Source organism: Schistocerca gregaria, chromosome X (genome assembly GCF_023897955.1).
Source record: "Schistocerca gregaria isolate iqSchGreg1 chromosome X, iqSchGreg1.2, whole genome shotgun sequence".
In the NCBI taxonomy this organism is placed as follows: Eukaryota; Metazoa; Arthropoda; class Insecta; order Orthoptera; family Acrididae; genus Schistocerca; species Schistocerca gregaria.
Window position 1 is genome coordinate 97,849,718 of NC_064931.1, and position 23,221 is coordinate 97,872,938.

General features: G+C 43.1%; 1 protein-coding gene and 1 non-coding gene across 2 annotated transcripts in view; both read right to left on the bottom strand.

Annotated features, from left to right (window-relative positions):
* The window catches only part of LOC126297919 (cuticle protein-like), a 43,266-nt gene that overhangs the window by 1,564 nt on the left and 18,481 nt on the right, over positions 1–23,221 (bottom strand). The window lies entirely within an intron of this gene.
* On the bottom strand, positions 20,377–20,451 carry Trnas-cga (transfer RNA serine (anticodon CGA)). Its single transcript has one exon. It is a non-coding gene; the product is annotated as a tRNA-Ser (tRNA).

Below are 23,221 nucleotides of genomic sequence, written 5' to 3' on the forward strand. Positions count from 1 at the left end.
TGTATGAAACTCCTTAAAGAAACTGTAGCTATTTGATTAACGCGGATCACGTTGCGCCTGATATGCACTACGTAGCTTATTTTATCTTGGTGTGTGGAATGTTGTAAGACTGAAAGGCAGGGGAAGAAGCTACTGCAATGACCGATTTTATTGTATTAGCACATGCTTCACCTAGAGTTCCAAAAAATATTATTTGTTTATTGTTCTGACCTATAAAGATATGTTTTCCGTATGGAATGTCTCGAGAAACTGTGCAATCTGTGTGAAAATGACAGAATCCTAGAAATTTGATCTGACACAATAAGCTTCATGCAAACCATATTTTTGCTTATTCGAGACTGGTTGATTAGAGATTTAACGTAGACATTTCAGCGTCAATAAATAGTAATTCGTTGAAGCAGTAGTCTGAAAATAGGCATCTAACAGTCTTAAGTGTATTAAAATAACCCCATAAATTAGAAACGGGACAGTAACTTAGATTCTGTTATACTCTCCAATGCAAATTGTCTTACCACCTACTCTGCTCTATAATTCTTGACAGCGATGACTTACGTCAGAATCAAATAAAATTTCAAAGCTGATTGATGGATTGAACGATTTAGAACGGTTATCACAACTCTGGCAGAGCTGTGTTCTTATTAAACTGTGTGTTAATTCTGGAACAACATCTGTTATTACAATGGTCTTTAGGTTTCTAATCGCATCTGCTTACTTTGGCTTTCTTTAGCTCTCTTGCCTGTGAGAAACTACCTTTCCCAAAACAGTGCCATCTACAATACATTATGATTTGCTTCATAGGAACAATGCCTTTTACGTAAATATGACGAAGGTTTTCGAACTATTATGAGAGGCTCGTGATATGTTCAGACGATGATGGTTTAATTTTTTTCATACTTTGTTGACAATAAATAAATATAACGTTCTGTGTATTCATTCTGATACGTTATTGCACCGAACAGCAAAGTTAACAGAGTAGCAGTTATGCGATTTCGAATACAGTCGTAATAATGTGGAAGAAATATTAGAAGAGGCAACTGTTTCATTGTCATTCATTTTGCATTTGTCATTCTGATTATATAAATGAAGTTAATCTGTAAATGCTCACCTTCTGTTGGCTTATGCTTTGTATAACAACAGTGGACAAGCAAATACACATTCCTGAAACTTCTGGCATATTCCATTGCTTTTTTATTTACGAGATTAAATGTAGGAGTAACTGCTAACATAATAAATAAGGACTATTAACAGTACTTTAGTGACATTTTACTTAAAATTACACTACTGACCATTAAAATTGCTACACCACGAACATGACGTGCTACAAACGCCAAATTTAACCTACAGGAAGAAGATGCTGTGATGTGCAAATGATTAGCTTTTCAGAACATTCACACAAGGTTGGCGACGGTGACGACACCTACAACGTGTTGACACGAAGAAAGTTTCCAACCGATTTCTCATACACAAACAGCAGTTGACCGGCGTTGCCTGATGAAACGTTGTTGTGATGCTTCGTGTAAGGAGGAGAAATGCGAATCATCACGTTTCCGACTTTGATAAAGGTCGGATTGTAGCCTATCGGTTTATCGACATTGCTGCTCGCGTTGGTCGAGATCCAATGACTGTTAGCACAATATGGAATCGATGGGTTCAGGAGGGTAATACGAAACGCCGTGCTGGACCCCAACGGCCTCGTATCACTAGCAGTCGAGATAACAGGCATCTTGTCCACATGGCTTTAACGGATCGTGCAGCCACGTCTTGATCCCTGAGTCAATAAATGGGGCCGTTTGCAAAACAACAACCATCTGCACGAACAGTTATACAACGTTTGCAGCAGCGTGGACTATCAGCTCGGAGACCATGGCTGCGGCTACCCTTGACGCTGCATCACAGACAGGAGCGCCTGCGGTGGTGTACTCAACGACGAACCTGGGTGCCCGAATGGCGAAACGTTATTTTTTCGGATGAATCCAGATTCTGTTTACAGCATCATGATGGTCGCATCCGTGTTTGGCGACATCGCGGTGAACGCACATTGGAAGCGTGTATTCGTCATCGTCATACTGGCGTATCACCCGGCGTTATTGTATGGGGTGCCATTGGTTACACGTCTCGGTCACCTCTTGTTCGCATTGACGGCACTTTGAATAGTGGACGTTACATTTCAGATGTGTTACGATCCGTAGTTCTACCCTTCATTCGATCTCTGCGAAACCCTGCATTTCAGCAGGGCAATGCACGACTGCACGTTGCAGGTGCTGTACGGGCCTTTCTGGATACAGAAAATGTTCGACTGCTGCCCTGGCCAGCACATTTTCCAGATCTCTCACCAATTGAAAATGTCTGGTCAATGGTGGGCGAGCAACTGGCTCGTCACAATACACCAGTCGCTACTCTTAATGAACTGTGGTATTGTTTTGAAGCTGCATGGGCTGCTGTACCTGTACACGCCATCCAAGTTCTGTTTGACTCAATGCCCAGGCGTATCAAGGTCGTTATTACGGCCAGAGGTGGTTGTTCTGGGTACTGATTTCTCAGGATATATGCACCCAAATTGCGTGAAAATGTAATCAAATGGTTCAAATGAGCACTATGGGACTTAGCTTCTTAGGTCATCAATCGCCTAGAACGTAGAACTACTTAAACCTAACTAACCTAAGGACATCACACACATCCATGCCTGAGGCAGGATTCGAACCTGCGACCGTAGTGGTCGCGCAGTTCCAGACTGTAGCGCCTAGAACCGCTCGCCCACCCCGGCCGGCGAAAATGTAATCACATTTAACTTCTAGTATAATATATTTGTCCAATGAATACCCGTTTATCATCTGCATTTCTTCTTTAATGGCCAGTAGTGTATTTCCGGCTCGAGTGTTGACATACAATAAAATTATAATTTTTACCGAAAATTTCGTTGTAGATCACATAAACTACTTCGCTATATTCCTGTGTATTAGGAATTTACTTATCAAAAAAAAATCTGTATCATATCTGATAGCGACTGAAAGTTTGATTGAGCTTCTGACACGGATAGTAATTAACATAAATTTTGTACAGTGATAGTAAGAAAAAAGAGGCCTGTGAAAAACCTGAAAAACACCCAGGAAAAAAGTAGTTGTCTTTCATTCACCGTCCTGTCAAGTGGGATGTAATTTAAGGAGGACACATTTCACATACATTCGTCACCGTGGTCAAACAATAAGCGCCAGAAAATCGTTAACTGTCACCAAAATCAGTGTCACTTTATAGCGGAGTATACGCTATCAGGAAACTTCCTGCAAATATATAATTGTTCGCGGCCCTAGGGTTCTAACTGCGTTCCAGAACCATCAACCATAATTTAAAATCAATTATAGATACAATGCAAATTTCTATGCAAACTGAAAACAGACTCTTGGACTGTAGCTTGGACATATTCCACAGTATAGCCTACGTCTTTCCAAAGGGGCTAGCTGTGTGAACAATGTGCAGGAGATGCTGTAAACTTAGAATGCATAAAGAAGAGGCGACAGATTGAAGCTTTGCCCACGAAACGTGTTCTATAGCTTCAGTCTGAGTGAGAAATGCCCGTGGAAGTCGCTGAACCGAGATTGAAACCTGATCCGGTGTATAGCTTTAATCTGCCACAGTTTCATTACCATTGCACAGCAATTTAGGTATAACGTTGACGACGAGGGCGCATCCATTTCGGTGAGTCCTAGTGCATAGACGCCCCAAGTAATTTACGGGAAGATCACGACAGCTATAGGTCTCGACTAACCGATCACGGAGAGACGACTGTAACAAGATGGCTGCAATACTACAGTTGGACAGACTCCAAGAAAAAAGTGCAATATGCTACGGGAAGAGAAACAAGCACAATGTAAGAGCAAGAGTGCTGCTTACCGTGACTGCCATTGTGGTGGATGTGAACTGACTGTTGGCTTCTCTGGGCCCGGGTGGGTCTTATATACCTGGCCGGACGTCCAGTTGATGTAATCGGGCGCTCTTTCAAAATTGACCACGCCTGCGTGGCGGGCAGCTGAGCTCAGTGCGTCTACGCGTTACAGCGATCTATTTGGAGTGACCCCGGCTTCAGCCCCGGGGCGTGACCGAAATCGGCGCCCCGCTTCTGTCGAAAGCCGGCCGGCCGCGGTTACACCACAGCATCCAATGTCGCTTTCACCGCCTTATCTTACACGCCCTCCGCTTTGCGTCTCCGCGCAGACATCGCTTATTGTCCATAGCGTGTCCCTGCGTTCATTCATCATTACTTGACACATTACACTGAGGCAAAATATTGACCTTCGCAGAAGAAATATTTCGTGACGCTTACAAGGAGAAAACTGTGTTTGCAGCTTATAATATTAGAAGCACCACGAAACTAGGATTTCTTTTATGTTTCATCGCCACTGTTATTATAATCATTGATAATTTTCATTTCAGACATCTGTGAATGCCCTTTTTGATGTGATCTACGTTTTAGGTAAATGTGAGCAATTAGTATCAGAGAAACAATATGTGTCAGATTATCTTTTCGAGAGATTTGATTTAATGGGTTTATTTTGACGCTCACAGAGTCTGAATACATTGAGTCTAAATGCATTGAACACTGAATAATGAGAAAGAAGGTCGTTAAGTCTCAACTGCAAGAAAAAAAAATTAATACAATGTTGGCATTTAGACTGGGTTACAGGTAAGTGTTTAAATACTTACAAGCAATTGTTGATGTAATGTATAAGACTGCCAAGAAAGCGTTAATTAGACCATATTTACCAATCGATAAATTAAATGCCAACTTACAGTCGCCATATTACCAGTCTGTTTGTATGCCCTCTGCGGCGGACACATTTATTGTCAGTATTCCAAATATTTCTCTAGATAATTTAATTACATCCGCACAATGACGTTGAAGTGCCTCGTTAAATTAATGTAGCACAGGCAAAGGACACATCACTGAATACGAATTTTTTAAAACAGTATTGTGCAGTACGGTAGTATTAAGTGGACACCAATATAAGCGAATGGATTACATGGTAAATAAGTGAATAATCTTTGTATATAACTTGTCCTACGACGGCGTTCAACTGCTGGCATGCGACTGTTGATTGTTGAAATGTCCAATTCTCCCTTTTACGAAGAATTTCTAACATGAAAAACATTCACCAGTGTTCCCTCGCTACATTTCACACTTCTGCAGATTACATTAAAAATGACAGAAAATGTTAACAAAAGTGCAACCGAGTGTACTGCCAAAAGTCGTATTTTCATAGAGCTGGAGAGAGCTTACAGTGAAACTAGCTGCTTTGGAGCAATACTTAAGATAAAGCAGGATGGATTGTGAAAACTCTGTCGAAATGACATTCATCTTAAGTTTGAGCAGGTATTCTACTGACCATATGTAGAAACAAGGTCTGCCAAATTTCAGAGAAATGCATTGCTGTACGTTTGATTCCAGTTGGGTGTAGAGTCTATTTGCTTTTACTAACCCGTCTTGTTGCTATTCAAATGAACAAGAAGGGTAAGTTTCCACTGCGACCGGAAGAAATTTGATGACTGTTACATGGCCCACATTGTATACTACACAGAACTGGAGGAACGTCCTAGAATAGCCCAATGGTTTAAGGAAAGCAGTGCTATTAACTTTAAGTTACTTTTTAGCCCACTTATATGTTTGACTGTGGATAGAACGGTGCAATATTTAGATGCTGTATACCACTGCGTTCACAGAACGTTTCAAATTCGTTTGAAGTGAACTAAAAGCCGTTGTCAGACACTATGACTTCAGATAAACCTTCAAAGCAAAAAATAGAGGACAGCACCTGAATTGTGCTACGTGACGTTGTCGAGTTCATTGGCACAGCAAAAGGAAACTTGATACACGGGTCAACCCCAATTAGCCATTGAGTATTCCAAAAAGCTCCCGCGCAGTCTATGTGCAAAAAAATGTTCGAATGTATGTGTCTTATAGGACTTAACTGCTAAGGTCATCAGTCCCTAAGCTTACACACTACTTAACCTAAATTATCCTACGGACAAACACACACACCCATGCCCGAGGGAGGACTCGAACCTCCGCCGGGAGCAGCCGCGCAGTCCATGACTGCAGCGCCTCAGACCGCAAGGCAGTCTATGTGCATACGGTACCATGGTTAATGAGACTTAGGCCAAGCAGAGAGTTTTTGTGGCGGATCGGACTGATTTTCTACACATGCGTGACACTGAGACGTCATCTGTTCTATTTAGGTGTCCATACCCTGCCAAGTACAGTGTAACTGTTTCGTACGAAAATCCCCCAGTCTCCTTGGTGAAGTAACTGCAATACTTCTTTTTGCAAAGCTTTAGAGATCAACACACGTGACTGTCCACTGTCATTTTGAACAAGAATCAATCCTTTCTGTATAGCGAGGCTATGCCGACGTGCAAAGTATCGGCCCACTACGTTGTTCGTTATGCTATGCAAGGAACGAGGCCAAGATGTGCGAACGTATGTGAGCAAAATGTTGAAATCTGCATCAGCCTCCGTGGTCTGCGCAATTTCCCTGTAGTTCAGCGGAAAAGATTGAAGCGATTCAGAATTGTGAGCATCGATGTGACAACAAGATGCAGCAGAAGCGTCAAATTCTGTATCAGGGCCAATCGGAAGACGTGAGGGCGAGTCCGCTTGCTATGTTGAGCTGTCGAACGCCACACAATCTCGTACTGGTATTGAGACAACAACAAAGTCCATCTTTGAAATTTTTGGGCAGTTCGTACAGGAACCGATTTCGTCGGATGAAACAAGGACTGCAAAGGCTTGTGATCCGTTACTAAGTAGAATTTTCTGCCATACAAGTAGTGGTGGAATTTGGTGACACCATACACAATAGACAGTGCCTCTTTTTCTGTTTGTGAATAATTACACTGAGCTTTTGATGTTAAAGCAATAGACCTGTCTTTATCACCAATTCTGTGTGAAAGCACTGCAAGAACCGGTTTGTCAGGATCAAAGTGAACCAAGCATCGATCACTGAGCAATTCATCTTTAAGTTTTTGAAACGCTTCTTAGCACTCATTTGTCCAAACAAATGGGACATTTTTGTGATGCAAGAGAGCTGCGATATGTGCAGCATTCGGTATGAATCGAATACAACAGTTCATTTTCCATAAGACTGACTGCAATTCTGTGACATTGGAAGGAACTGCCAGGTCACGTATGGCTAACAAATGTGACTGAAGATGATGTACACCTTGACTGTCTATGAAATGACCACGATATTGCAACTCAGGTTTAAAAAAATCACACTTGTCCAGTCTACACTTTAGTCCTGCATCAGATAACATACGACACAAAGCACGCAAATTGGCAATGTGTTCCTCAGGTCTATGACCTGCTGCGACAATATCGTCCAAATAGTTTGAGCAGTTTGTTACTCGAGAAGTCAACTGTTCCAAATACCGTTGGAAAATGGAGGGTGCGGGAGCACTGACAAAAGGCAAACGCAAATATTTAAATAAGCCAAATGAGTGTTCACAACACACACTTTTTGAGATTCTACATATAGTGGTATTTGAAGATATGCGTCGCGCGAATAAATTTTTGAAAGTAACAACCAGTGACTAATTTGTGCATGAGATCCTCTGGATGTGGCAATGGACAAGTATCAATCACCGTCTGTGGGCTGACTGCAGACTAAAAGTCAACACAGAGGAGGATGCGACCTGAAGGTTTGGGGAGCAAAACCAGTGGACTTGCCCATTGACTAGCTTGTATGGGCGTAATAGCTCTGCTATTTTGCAATTCCTTAGGTTCGGCAGTGACTTTGTCCCGTACTGCAATGGGAAGAGTTGAGGCCCGGCAAAATTTCGTCTGAGAATTGTCCTTCAGAGTAATATGTGCAACAAAATTGTTACCCTTACCTGAATCTTTAGAAGAGAGTTCGGGGAATTCTTTTAGCAAGCTAGCTACACTGTCTTGTGCATGGAATGCAGACACTGACAAGACATTGTTCTGAATGTTAAAGCCAAACAAATCAAATGAATCAAGACCAAATATGTTCTCACAGTCACGTGATTTTAGCACCGTAAAAGTCACTGTTCGCGTATGCGAACGATACATAGTTGCTCCATTAATGGAGAAGCTCCATCCTTAAGGGATAAATTTGATCATGTTGCCATTATACTTTTCTAATAAAAGGTCAAACCTTTATTTGTAGAGGTTATATTCTCCGAGAATGGGAATGTCTTGTCCATTATAAGCTGTCAGTTGCATGCTAGTTTGAGACAGGCATGGGGAGCCTAACAGTTCATAAGTGTGACGATTCAGAAATGTGACAGAGGCATCCGTACCTAACTGAAATTTCACATGTTTCCCGCAAAGAAGTAAATGAGAAAAAAATTTTTGGACTGGCGTAGCGCTGAAGAAACTGCTCGCTTGCTAGTTTTGCAAATGCCTGCAGCAGTCTTGGAATACACTGCCTTAATGACATGGGTCTTGTGACTAGATTTTTGTGAGTGAGCCGAATTCTTATGTTTCGTCCTTTGTAAACATACAGAGTGTACATGTTCTTTCTTGCCACACGCATTACACTGGACTTGTCGGGAGGGTGGTCTTCGCGTCTGTGCTGTGAACAATACTGAGGGCAAGACTTAATTCTGTTTGCCTGTGTAGCCGCTTGTTTAGCGAGCTGCTTATGTTGCGTGGAGCGTTGTTTACTCGATGTGGCGAGCACAAGCTGCCACTGCCAAATGGGCCGGTCGCAAACAAGGGACTCTACCCGAAAAATAGCTGTGTGCTCAAATGTATCGGCTGACAGGGCACCTGAATCGTACTGATCTAGTATTTGCATTCCCTGCTGAAACGATGGATCGGACTGTTTCAAAATCTGTTCTCTTAGTTTGACATAAGGAACATTGTACACGAGCACATCATGCAACATAACATCTGAATATAAAGCACCACAAGCACATTAGAATTTGCATTTCCTCGTCATACCCTGCAAATTTGTTCCCCAGTCATGATAGGTTTGTTCTGACCTTTTTTACAATTAAAGAATTTATACCTAGCTGTTAGCGCATTCACATGTTGGTCTTAATAGCTAGTTTGCAAAGCTACAACCTGATAGTAGGGAAGTTTACTCGGAGGGGCGTTAGGATCTAACTTCTGGATAAGTCTGAACATTGCACTTTCTAACGTGGTAAAAGATCTAAACCGCTTCTAGCGCCTCTCCTGAGCTCGTGTTCATATCGATTAGACCCTAGACGACTGGATAACCGTGGCCAGGTCAGATGAGTTCCGATTTCAGTTGGTAAGAGCTGATGGTAGGATTCGAGTGTGTGTAGATCCACGAAGCTATGGACCCAATTTGTCAACAAGGCATAGTGCAAGCTGACGGTGGCTTCATAATGGTGTGATGTAAACCGATAATTGAGTAGACATGGTGATGGTCAGCTACTTGGAGACCATTTGCAGCCATTCATGGACTTCTTGTTCCCAGACAGCGATGCGCCATGTCACTGGGTTTGAAGACTATTCTGGACAATTTGAGCGAACGATTTGCCCACCCAGATTGCTCGACATGCAACCCACAGAATATTTATGGCACATAATCGAGAGGTCAGTTCGTGCACAAAATCCTGTACCGGCAACACTTTCGCAATTATGGACGGCTATAGATGCAGCATGGTTCAGTATTTCTGCCGGGAACTTCCAATGATCTCTTGAGTCCATGCGACATCGAGTTGCTCAACTACGCAGGGCAAATGTAGGTCCGACAGGATCTTAGGAGGTATCCCACGACTATCATCGCCTTACATCTACATCTACATTTATACTCCGCAAGCCACCCAACGGTGTGTGGCCGAGGGCACTTTATGTGCCACTGTTATTACCTCCCTTTTCTGTTCCAGTCGCGTATGGTTCGCGGGAAGAACGACTGTCTGAAAGCTTCCGTGCGCGCTCGAATCTCTCTAATTTTACATTCGTGATCTCCTCAGGAGGTATAAGTAGGGGGAAGCAATATATTCGATACCTCATCTAGAAACGCACCCTCTCGAAACCTGGCGAGCAAGCTACACCGCGATGCAGAGCGCCTCTCTTGCAGAGTCTGCCACTTGAGTTTGCTTAACATCTCCGTAACGCTATCGCGCTTACCAAATAACCCTGTGACGATACGCGCCACTCTTCTTTGGATCTTCTCTATCTCCTCCGGCAACTCGATCTGGTACGGATCCCACAACGATGAGCAATACTCAAGTATAGGTCGAACGAGTGTTTTGTAAGCCACCTCCTTTGTTGATGCACTACTTTTTCTAAGGACTCTCCCAATGAATCTCAACCTGGTACCCGCCTTACCAACAATTAATTTTATATGATCATTCCACTTCAAATCGTTCCGCACGCATACTCCCAGATATTTTACAGAAGTAACTGCTACCAGTGTTTGTTCCACTATCATATAATCATACAATAAAGGATCCTTCTTTCTGTGTATTCGCAATACATTACATTTGTCTATGTTAAGGGTCAGTTGCCACTCCCTGCACCAAGTGCCTATCCGCTGCAGATCTTCCTGCATTTCGCTACAATTTTCTAATGCTGCACATTCTCTATATACTACAGCATCATCCGCGAAAAGCCACATGGAACTTCCGACACTAGCTACTAGGTCATGTATATATATTGTGAAAATCAATGGTCTCATAACACTCCCCTATGGCACGCCAGAGGTTACTTTAACGTCTGTAGACGTCTCTCCATTGATAACAACATGCTCTTTTGTGTTTGCTAAAAACTTTTCAATCCAGCCACACAGCTGGTCTTATACTCCGTAGGCTCTTACTTTGTTTATCAGGCTACAGTGCGGAACTGTATCGAACGCCTTCCGGAAATCAAGGAAAATAGCATCTACCTGGGAGCCTGTATCTAATATTTTCTGGGTCTCATGAACAAATAAAGCGAGTTGGCTCCCACACGATCGCTGTTTCCGGAATACATGTTGATTCCTACAGAGTAGATTCTGGGTTTCCAAAAACGACATGATACGCGAGCAAAAAACATGTTCTAAAATTCTACAACAGATCGACGTCAGAGATATATGTTTATAGTTTTGCGCATCTGCTCGACGACCCTTCTTGAAGACTGAGACTACCTGTGCTCTTTTCCAATCATTTGGAACTTTCCGTTCCTCTAGAGACTTGCGGTCCAGTGGACTTTCCTCTGTTGAGTGATTCCAGTTGCTTTTCTATTCCTTGAACACTTATTTCGATGTCAGCCATTTTTTTCCGTTTGTGCGAGGATTTAGAGAAGGAACTGCAGTGCGGTCTTCCTCTGTGAAACAGCTTTGGAAAAAGGTGTTTAGTATTTCAGCTTTACGCGTGTCATCCTCTGTTTCAATGCCATCGTCATCCCGGAGTGTCTGGATATGCTGTTTCGAGCCACTTACTGATTTAACGTAAGACCAGAACTTCCTAGGATTTTCTGTCAAGTCGGTACATAGAATTTTACTTTCGAATTCACTGAACGATTCACGCATAGCCCTCCTTACGCTAACTTTGACATCGTTTAGCTTCTGTTTGTCTGAGAGGTTTTGGCTGCGTTTAAACTTGGAGTGAAGCTCTCTTTGCTTTCGCAGTAGTTTCCTAACTTTGTTGTTGTTCCACGGTGGGTTTTTCCCGTCCCTCACAGTTTTACTCGGCATGTACCTGTCTAAAACGCATTTTACTATTGCCTTGAACTTTTTCCACAAACACTCAACATTGTCAGAGTCGGAACAGAAATTTTCGTTTTGATCTGTTAGGTAGTCTGAAATCTGCCTTCTATTACTTTTTTTTATATTCCTATTAACTTCCATATTCAGCGATGCTGCAACGGCCTTATGATCACTGATTCCCTGTTATGCACTTACAGAGTCGAAAAGTTCGGGTCTGTTTGTTATCAGTAGGTCCAAGATGTTATCTCCACCAGTCGGTTCTCTGTTGCTCGAGGTAATTTTCGGATAGTGCACTCAATATAATGTCACTCGATGCTCTGTCCCTACCACACGTCCTAAACATCTGAGTGTCCCAGTCTATATCTGGTAAATTGAAATCTCCACCTAAGACTATAACATGCTGAGAAAATTTATGTGAAATGTGTTCCAAATTCTCTCTCAGTTGTTCTGCCACTACTGCTGCTGAGTCGGGAGGTCGGTAAAAGGAGCCAACTATTAACCTCGCTCGGTTGTTGAGTGTAACCTCCACCCATAATAATTCACAGGAACTATCCACTTCTACTTCACTGCAGCATAAACTACTAACAGCGACAAACACGCCACCACCGGTTGCATGCAATCTATCCTTTCTAAACACCGTCTGTGCCTTTGTAAAAATTTCGGCAGAATTTATCTCTGGCTTCAGCCAGCTTTCTGTACCTATAACGATTTCAGCTTCGGTGCTTTCTATCAGCGCTTGAAGTTCCGGTACTTTACCAATGCAGCTTCGACAGTTTGCAATTACAATACCGATTGCTGCTTGGCCCCCGCTTGTCCTGACTTTGCCCCGCACCCTTTGAGGCTGCTGCCCTTTCTGTACTTGCCCGAGGCCATCTAACTTAAAAAACCGCCCAATCCACCCCACACAATCCCTGCTGTCCGTGTAGCCGCTTGATGCTTGTAGTGGACTCCTGACCTATCCAGCGGAACCCGAAACCCCACCACCATATGGCGCAAGTCGAGGAATCTGCAGCCCACACGGTCGCAGAACCGTCTCAGCCCTTGATTCAGACCCTCCACTCGGCTCTGTACCAAAGGTCTGCAGTCACTCCTGTCGACGATGCTGCAGATGGTGAGCTCTGCTTTCATCCCGCTAGCGAGACTGGCAGTCTTCACCAAATCAGATAGCCGCCGGAAGCCAGAGAGGATTTCCTCCGATCCATAGTGACACACATCATTGGTGCCGACACGAGCGACCACCTGCAGATGGGTGCACCCTGTACCCTTCATGGCATCCGGAAGGACCCTTTCTTTCCACATCTGGAATGACTCCCCCCCCCCCCCCCCCCCCCCCGGTATGCACACGGAGTGCACATTGGTTTTCTTCCCCTCTATTGCTGCCATATCCCTAAGGGGCCCCATTACGCGCCTGACGTTGGAGCTCCCAACTACCAGTAAGCCCACCCTCTGCGACCGGCCGGATCTTGCAGACTTAGGGGCAATCTCTGGAACAAGACAAGCAGCCATGTCCGGCCGAAGATCAGTATCAGCTTGAGACAGAGCCTGAAACCGGTTCGTCAGACAAACTGGAGAGGCCTTCCATTCAGCCCTCTGGAATGTCTTTCGCCCCCTGCCACACCTCGAGACGACCTCCCACTCTACCACAGGTGAGAGATCAGCCTCAATGTGGGCAGTATCCCGGGCAGCCACAGTCGTAGTCCGATCGGGGGATGCGTGGGACGAGCTGGCCGTCCCCGACAAACCCCCATCCGGACCCCCACAGTGATGCCCATTGACAACAGCCTCAAGCTGTGTGACCGAAGCCAACACTGCCTGAAGCTGGGAGCGAAGGGATGCCAACTCAGCCTGCATCCGAACATAGCAGTTGCAGTCCCTATCCATGCTGAAAATTGCTGTGCAAAGAACGTCTGAACTAATCTACAGAGAGCACAAACAATTCGACACAAAATTTAAACGGTTATTAAAATACAAGATTGCCTAATAAACACAGTAATGCTGCTACTTGCGCACTGCTGACACACTGCTCGGCGGTGGAAGGAGACTACGCGATTTTACACTATTCAGGTACTAAAACGCGATGCTACAACTCTCAAATACTATAATACACCAGAAATTTATGAGTTATACAGTGCAAATACCAAAAACACACAAAGAAATTAAGAATTAAAATATGTAACAAATAAGTGAGCTAAGAGTATACGACTTGCTGCTGCAGCTGCTTATCCAACGGCGGCAGGGAGCACGCTGGCTGTGACTAACCGACAATGGCCGTTCAAAACAAAAACAGAAGACAGACGACAACTTAGTGTATAAACACGCTGCATTAGTAAGATATCAGGGGTGACCTTCTGGGCAAAATAGACAACACCGAAATGGCGGTGGGTCCTGTCATATTTTAAAAAAAAGGGGGCAATAAAAAGTTTTCTATACTCTGGACACGGTGTGCAGAGGGTGGCACGATTTTGGTTTTTGTAACAAGGTTGGCACTATCCTGGTACATTGATCCGCTGGACAGAGTTGGCCTTTGCTCCCTCTGACGGAAACGATGATCCCACAGCACCAGGTGGTGCCAGAACTTCACTGTGAGCCGAGTGGAGCGTTCTTGACTGTGGAGTGAAGAGGCACTCCCGTATCCTATTGGTGGAAGTGCAGACTTGCTGTTTGAAATATGTCGATCGCTTATGTTATGTGGGCGGTTGAGACTGTCGTTTCTAACGTGCCTGCCAAGCTAACCCATGGCGCGTGCGAGCGAATGAAAGTGTTTAACAATTGCCTAGACAGGTAGTGCTTCGATCAGGGGTTGTAAGCTGATGTTCCGATAGTTTTGCCCTCAGATAGCTGCTGCAGTGATTGTACTGTTTTAATTCCACAGAAACAGATGTATCTTTTTTATGTACTGGCCACGTTACATGTAGCAGGTTGCGTTGTCTTTCAGAATCCGTTATTGTTTAAATCTACGAGTATTTCAACTGATGTTGTGACATGTTATTGTCTTGTGGCTGGTACTGTATTTTTTCCGGTGTACATTTTAGTCATGAATTATGATGTAAGCTATATACACTACTGGCCATTAAAATTGCTACACCGGGAAGAAATGCAGATGATAAACGGGTACTCATTGGACAAATATATTATACTAGAACTGACATGTGATTACATTTTGACGCAATTTGGGTGCATAGATCCTGACAAATCAGTACCCAGAACAACACCTCTGCTCGTAATAACGGCCTTGATACCCCTGGGCATTGAGTCAAACAGTGCTTGGATGGCATGTACAGGGACAGCTGCCCATGCAGCTTCAAAACGATACCACAGTTCATCAAGAGTAGTGACTGGTGTATTGTGACGAGCCAGTTGCTCGGCCACCATTGACCAGACATTTTCAATTGGTAAGGGATCTGGAAAATGTGCTGGCCAGGGCAGCAGTCGAACATTTTCTGTATCCAGAAAGGCTCGTACAGAACCTGCAACATGCGGTCGTGCATTATCTTGCTCAAATGTAGGGTTTTGCAGGGATCGAATGAAGGGTCGAGCCACGGGTCGTAACACATCTGAAATGTAACGTCCACTGTTCAAAGTGCCGTCAATGCGAACAAGAGGTGACCGAGACGTGTAACCAATGGCACCCCATACAATCACGCCGAATGATACGCCAGTATGGCGATGACGAATACACGCTTCCAATGTGCGTTCATCGCGATGTCTCCAAACACGGATGGGACCATCATGATGCTGTTAACAGAATCTGGATTCATCCGAAAAAATGACGTTTTGCCACTCGTGCACCCAGGTTCGTCGTTGAGTACACCATCGCAGGCGCTCTTGTCTGTGATGCAGCGTCAAGGGTAACCGCAGTTATGGTCTCTGAGCTGATATTCCATGCTGTTGCAAACGTTCGTGCAGATGGTTGTTGTCTTGCAAACGTCCCCATCTGCTGACTCAGGGATCGAGACGTGGCTGCACGATCCGTTACAGCCATGTGGATAAGATGCCTGTCATTTTGACTGCTAGTGATACGATGCCGTTGGGACCCAGCACGGCGTTCCGTATTACCCCCCCTGAACCCACCGATTCCATATTGTGCTAACAGTCATTGGATCTCGACCAACGCGAGCAGAATGTCACGATATGATAAACCGCAATCGCGATAGTCTACAATCCGACCTTTATCAAAGTCGGAAACGTTATGGTACGCATTTCTCCTCCTTACACGAGGCATCACAACAACGTTTCACCAGGCAAGGCCGGTCAACTGCTATTTGTGTATGAGAAATCGGTTAGAAACTTCTCTCATGTCAGTATGTTGCAGGTGTCGCCACCGGCGCCAACCTTGTGTGAATGCTCTGAAAAGCTAATCATTTGCTTATCACAGCATCTTCTTCCTATCGGTTAAGTTTCGCATCTGTAGCACGTCATTTTCGTGGTGTAGCAATTTTAATGGGCGGCAGCGTTTCTCGATGAGGATTGATTGTTTACCAGTCTACATGTGTAATGGAACCAGGCCGATGTTAATAGCAGCCATGTTTAACAAGACTGTGCGACTTATAATCGGAACCAGTGAAGAATTATTTAAGGGAACCGCTCTTCCTAAAAGTGTGATTTCTATACTATAATCATTTTGAACTCTTTTTTTGTCATTAACCTGTTTTTCCAAATGTGGTAATGAGTGTTACGGTGTTGCTCATGTGACTTTTTCGGTATAAGTGTTAAGTGTGTAAGTTTTAAGTTTTTCATACAAAACGAATTTCATGACTGAAAACTGTTTTGTTGTCACCTGTGATGTCATTTCAAGGTTATTTTACAAAAATAAATGTAAAAAAGTTGGTATTTGTTACTGAAAACAATCAATCGGACCCAATCTCGAATCCTACAGCGTAGTACTTCGACAGTAGGTGATATTGTTAACGCAATCTCAGAATCCACATTTATTGCCTGTGAACAGGCGGAAGATTGGTTAGCACTACCACTGCAGAAAACACGGGTGAGATGAGCACTGAAAGACAAAACACTAGAAGTGAAGCAACACCTTCGGTTGTCCTTTGAGTGCAAGGGGCTAACGTTCGTACAAGTTTCCCCCCTGACCAAGATGGTAATTTTGGTTGTGGACTTCATGCAACAGCATGACACTGTGATAGATGTGTGTAAACGAGAAATTTATCTTGCTGTTGGAAGACGAGACGTTGCAGTCTGTTTCAACGGAACAGAGCCAAGCAGTAGCGATCCACCACAATGCTAAGTGATCGCAACATCGCCACAGAAGGTGGTTTGCGAGGGCGCGTCTGCCTCTCCCTGTGACACCCCGCCGCGCGGGATTAGCCGAGCGGTTTAAGGCGCTGCAGGCATGGACTATGCGGCTGCTCCCGGCGGAGGTTCGAGTCCATCCTCGGGCATGGGTGTGTGTGTTTGTCCTTAGGATAATTTAGGTTAAGTAGTGTGTAAGCTTAGGGACTGATGACCTTAGCAGTTAAGTCCCATAAGATTTCACACACATTTGAACATTTTTTGTGATACCACAAAGAGATGCAAATGGAAATCTACAAAACATGAAGAGATACTCCATAAGATAGACATGACATCGGAAGTTCACTGAGGCTTTTTGCAGATAATGCTGTGGTGTATCGAGAGGTTGCAACAATGGAAAATTGTACTGAAATGCAGGAGGATCTGCAGCGAATTGACACATGGTGCACGGAATGGCAATTGAATCTCAACGTAGACAAGTGTAATGTCATGCGAATACATAGAAAGATAGGTCCCTTATCATTTAGCTACAAAATAGCAGGTCAGCAACTGGAAGCAGTTAATTCCATAAATTATCTGGGAGTACGCATTAGGAGTGATTTAAAATGGAATTATCATATAAAGTTGATCGTCGGTAAAGCAGATGCCAGACTGAGATTCATTGGAAGAATCCTAAGGAAATGCAATCCGACAACAAAGGAAGTAGGTTACAGTACGCTTGTTCGCCCACTGCTTGAATACTGCTCAGCAGTGTGGGATCCGCACCAGTTAGGGTTGATAGAAGAGATAGAGAAGATCCAACGGAGAGCAGCGCGCTTCGTTACAGGATCATTTAGTAATCGCGAAAGCGTTACGGAGATGATAGATAAACTACAGTGGAAGACTCTGCAGGAGAGACGCTCAGTAGCTCGGTACGGGCTTTTGTTAAAGTTTCGAGAACATACCTTCATCGAAGAGTCAAGCAGTATGTTGCTCCCTCCTACGTATATCTCGCGAAGAGACCATGAGGATAAAATCAGAGAGATTAGAGCCCACACAGAAGCATACCGACAATCCTTCTTTCCACGTACAATACGAGACTGGAATAGAAGGGAAAACCGATAGAGGTACTCAGGGTACCCTCCGCCACACACCGTCAGGTGGCTTGCGGAGTATGGATGTAGATGTAGATGTAGATGTAAATATTTCCAAGATACAGAATATTCCAGAAGAGAGGCGAGAAGAACCCAGGAATATGTAGAAGTCTTTTCTAGCAAAATGGGTACTTTTAAAAACCTGAGAATTTACTGTTAACTTCTGTCGCCTCTGTATCAATTAAAAGTTTTAAATCATAATGTTCAATAATCCCCCCTGTAGGATTATAATGTAGTAATTCCCCAGTCGCTACGCTCATACGAGTAGTACGAGTTTGATCTCACATTCATGTACGTGCCAGTACTAGACTGCTGGCTGCTCTGTCCTGTCCACTGTCACTTGCCACACCGCCAAGCCACAGCTACTGCTCATCGGAAGACCAGTCACAAAAAGTTATTATTATCTTTGCTTTCTCTGACCTCCGTAAATTGTGTCGTGTGAATGTAGCACCATTAAACTTTTCTTCTTGTTTAATAATTTATTTCTTAGACATAAGCTCACAGTAAGGTTCAAATGGCTCTGAGCACTATGGGACTTAACATCTGAGGTAATCAGTCCTCTAGAACTTAGAACTATTAAAACCTAACTAACCTAAGGACATCACACACATCCATGGCTGAGGCAGGATTCCAACCAGAGACCGTAGCGGTCGCGCGGTTCCAGACTGAAGCGCCTAGAACCGCTCGGCCATAACGGCCGGCTCACAGCAAGGACCCGCCAGGTTAGTCGAGAGCGGTAATGCGCTGCTTCCTGGACTCGGCGAGGCGCGCCGGCCCCGGCGGATTAACGACGGAGGCAGGAGTGCCGGTCAGTCTGGATGTGGCTTTCAGGCGGTTTTCCACATCCCACTAGGTTAATACCGGGCTGGTCCCCACGTCCCGCCTCATTCACACAGCTCGCAGACATCTGAACACATTCACACTATTCCATGGATTACACTAGATGCGGACAGTTGTGGTACACTAATTCCGTCCCGGGGGGTACGGGGTGGCAGCAGGAAGGGCATCTGGCCACCGCTTGAATTAACCTTGCCAAATCCGATTAACCTCGCCGATCCTGCGTCGCTGCGGGAAACGGGCACACGCAAAAGAAAAGGAAAGAACATAAGCTCACAGTAAGATCAAAATCTGGACTTTTGTGAAGGTGAAGGGACGTAAAAAGTATAATTACTATTAAGTATTGTAATAGTGTCGACATTTTCGATCCTCCTTCTGAGGCTATGGCAGGGAGGCGAAGGGCCACGTGCCGTACTGCTAGTGCTCAGTCTCCCTCTTGCTGATCTTAGCACGCTTCAGATCAATCTCGGAGAGACTGGAGTTTTACGCGATGCCTCCGCATATGTAAGAGCTCTGTATCCATTATTTTCAATACATCACATTGGTGTCAATTGTGCCTTCTTATTATTACCACTAAAGTCACAGCCTATCCTGTCGCCTACACACCTAGGGTGTCTGTTCTGCACACGAGCAGAAGATTGTGGACAAAATCACAAACATTGCTAAAGCGACGATAAGGAATTAGTAGAGAAATGCCAAGAGCGCAAAGCAGCGATTTCCCTATATGTACCACAAAGTATTTGTAAGGAATCCCGGTTTGTTCTGCCTGCAAAGCGAAAAATTAGTCATACCTTCCGCGATTTGCATTTTCTTCATATAGTGAGTTGACCCTCTCGCTGCTTACGTCAGACAGGCTGCTGCAGCTTACGTCGGTAGTCATGTTAACAACACAACCAACACGGTGACAACGCCCTGCGCAATCAGTGCGGTCCCGAATGGCTGGCTCATCAGCTAATCCGCCTTTGGTCTGCTCTGACTGTTTCTTTCCTGTAAGCATCCCTTTGTGCACACCATACCTCACTTTTGCTGCAAAATAGAAAGAGGTTCCTATAGGCATATTTCTACTTAAATACATTTTTATCTAACCAGTTGTTAAACCATCATAAAATTTGATTATGTTTGATTTTTAAAAAAAGTGTGTGTAAACACGAAATTTTCGATGCGATTTGTAATGCCTAGCACCACAGTTAACATATTAGTGAATAATAGAGAAATGATATCAAGATGGTTTGCACAGTTAAGTTCTACTCTGCACAAAAAAATTAATCCTATCATCAAACTTCTATATGGTTTAAAGTGTTACTCCCTCCCCTCTTCCTCCCACCCAAGAAAAACATACGTTATTAATACTGTTGTCCTTCATGCTCTTTCATTTGTTTTTCTTTGTAATCATGTTAGTGAGATGTAGGCTCTGCACATGAAGTTTTTGGTGAGTGGTGAAAACGGTAAAAACAAATTGTTTCTGAAACTTCCTGGCAGATTAAAACTGTATGCCGGACCGAGACTCGAACTCGGGACCTTTGCCTTTCGCGGACAAGTGCTCTACCAACTGAGCTACCCAAGCACAACTCACGCGCCGTCCTTACAGCTATACTTCTGCCAGTACCTCGTCCCCTACCTTCCAAACTTAACAGAAGTTCTCCTGCGAACCATGCAGAACTAGCACTCCTGAAAGAAACGTCCCGAGTTCGAGTCTCGGTCCGGCACACAGTTTTAATCTGCCAGGAAGTTTCATATCAGCGTACACTCTGCTGCAGAGTGAAAATCCCATTCTGGCAATTGTTCCTGCTGGCTTCTTCGTAACAGTTCAAAGTAGCACAGAGAAAAAAAAAACATAGGACCCTAAGACAAATAAAAATCATTATCGCCCAATGCTCTCCTGGCAAACAGGTGTCTGGTAAAAACTCTCATAACCTCACTCAAAACTTATTGCCAGCACCGCAGCATATTTTCGCGCTACCAGCGGCACGCCTTTTTTTATAAAAACAATAGCCTGTAGTGTGTCTTATGACCACTCGGCTCGTCTAAGAAAAATCTAGAAATATTCTTCATGCCATATGGTCTAGACTTACACTTCATATAAAAATGAATTCAGACTTATCCTTCTAAATTTTATACAAATAGAGAAAATCATAGCCTCTACAAAAAAATTAAAGAACTCAGAACATACTGTATTTTTAACATAGTAGTAGTTGACGGAAATGAAAAGAAACTGTTTCTGGAATAGCTAAATTAAGAGGAAAGATACTTGGTGTCTTTGTTACATTTCCCATTGCACTGCTACAGGGCTGAAAAGAATAAAACAAATATAGACATGCACATCGGACAACTCATATTAATGTTACTGTAGCACTTTATGTAGAACATTTGAGAAAACAATCATTATATTTGTGTGCTTAGGATTACTGAGCTATGTGCTTACTGGACGTTTATACAACACAAGCACCATAGTAATAATACTTTGGAATACCAAATGAAATCTTAAGATTGACACAGGTACTGGGGCAGGTGCACCTATTTCCAGCACCCTCCACTTTTACAACATATTATATATGGTACAGGAATCTAAATGTTTATGGGCTATTAGCACAAAATCCAGTATTGCTATACCAAAAAAATTATGTTTAACATACACAAATAAAGTTTACAGAATGAAAGGCTTTATGTTTCATAAGTAGTGGATACCTATTATCTTTTCCGTGCTTAGTGTTGTTAGAACTACAGCAATTCTGAAAATTAGACGCTTTATGCAAAACAGCCCAACATGAAAAGTAGCTGAAAATCGCAGAATGATCGGAACAGTCGCGCCGGAATCATTTTCTACTGTTAAGACAAGAAGGATTCAATTTTGTATAATACTATAATTTCTTGATATAAAAAAAATGTTGTAAAGGAACGATTATTACTGTTTTGCCTGTGACTGCAACGTAAATTGTGTTATACCAAGTGTTATGAGCTAGTGTGAAAATTTACTATTAAACGTGAGTTCACGTTTATTCCGATGGGTCAGTCATTACAAAAAGGTAGCCAGATAGGAAAATATGTTACTGTGTTACAATCAATTTCGGCTGGCTTGGACACCAACCAAGTTATATTTTTAAACAAAAACTTCATTACATGCAATTTTGCTGGCATGTTAATTTTTTTGAACAATTAGTTTTGTTGTATACTTAGCTTTTCATGCACAAACAATGTTGTCATTTTCATACAATTAAATTTAGATATATATATATATATATATATATATATATATTTCTTCATTTTGCCATTATGCTGGTATGTTATCCTGCTAAACTATAAGTTTTTGTGGAATGCATCAACATTATATGTAAGTATTACTGTTTGCCATTATATCGGCAAATCACTCTGTTACTTTCAGTAAACAGAAAAGCAAGAAGCTCCTGTTACCACGTTGTAATTAAGTTGTGTGAAAGTTCTGCTTGCATAGAGAGATTTTTATTTACGTATAGGTATTTGTTCACATCCTTTTAATTTTATGCAGATGTTTTGTATTTATCATGTTAACATATACATAAGAGGCAATCATCCTTTCCCAATGATATGTATAGAGCTTAAGGTACTGTGCATACACACAGATAATTGTTTTGATCTTCGGTCATTTTTCAAAAGCCTCAATTGTCACTGCGGGAAAGAAAGGAAGGTATTTTTATTTTCAGCTTTACGTGAGTCTGAATTTGTCAATGTCCCTTAGAATCATTTTGTTGCATTTATTTAGATAAGCACAAGAAGTTTTCTTTTTTGCCAGTATTACTTTCCAGTTTCTTCTTCTCATACAACTGTAGGATGGGTCAGTTTCTCTGCGGTGTCAAAAGAAAGTCACGCACAAATGTACTACGAAAAAAAAATGCATCTACTATTTTTATTTAATTTTATTTTCCTTTTTTTCTTTTTAAGAGACAAGGAGAGGATGTAACCTGACTGGTACAGATCGCTTCGCGATTCTTTACATGTTTGGTTACATTTTATTTTCACATACACACATCAAAAAAAGTGATGCATCACCTCGGTTCCGAGAGTTCCGGAACCTGTACAGAAAACTGGAATAAAGATCAACATAAACATCATTTCCGCCCTTTTTATTGCTCATGAAAAGCACACATTACATGTTGTATCACCATACAGCGAAACCTTCAGAGGTGGTGGTCCAGATTGCTGTACACATCGGTACCTCTAATACCCAGTAGCACGTCCTCTTGCATTGATGCATGCCTGCATTCGTCGCCACGTACTATCCACAAGTTCATCAAGGCACTGTTGGTCCAGATTGTCCCACTCTTCAACGGCGATTCGACGTAGATCCGTCAGAGTGGTTGG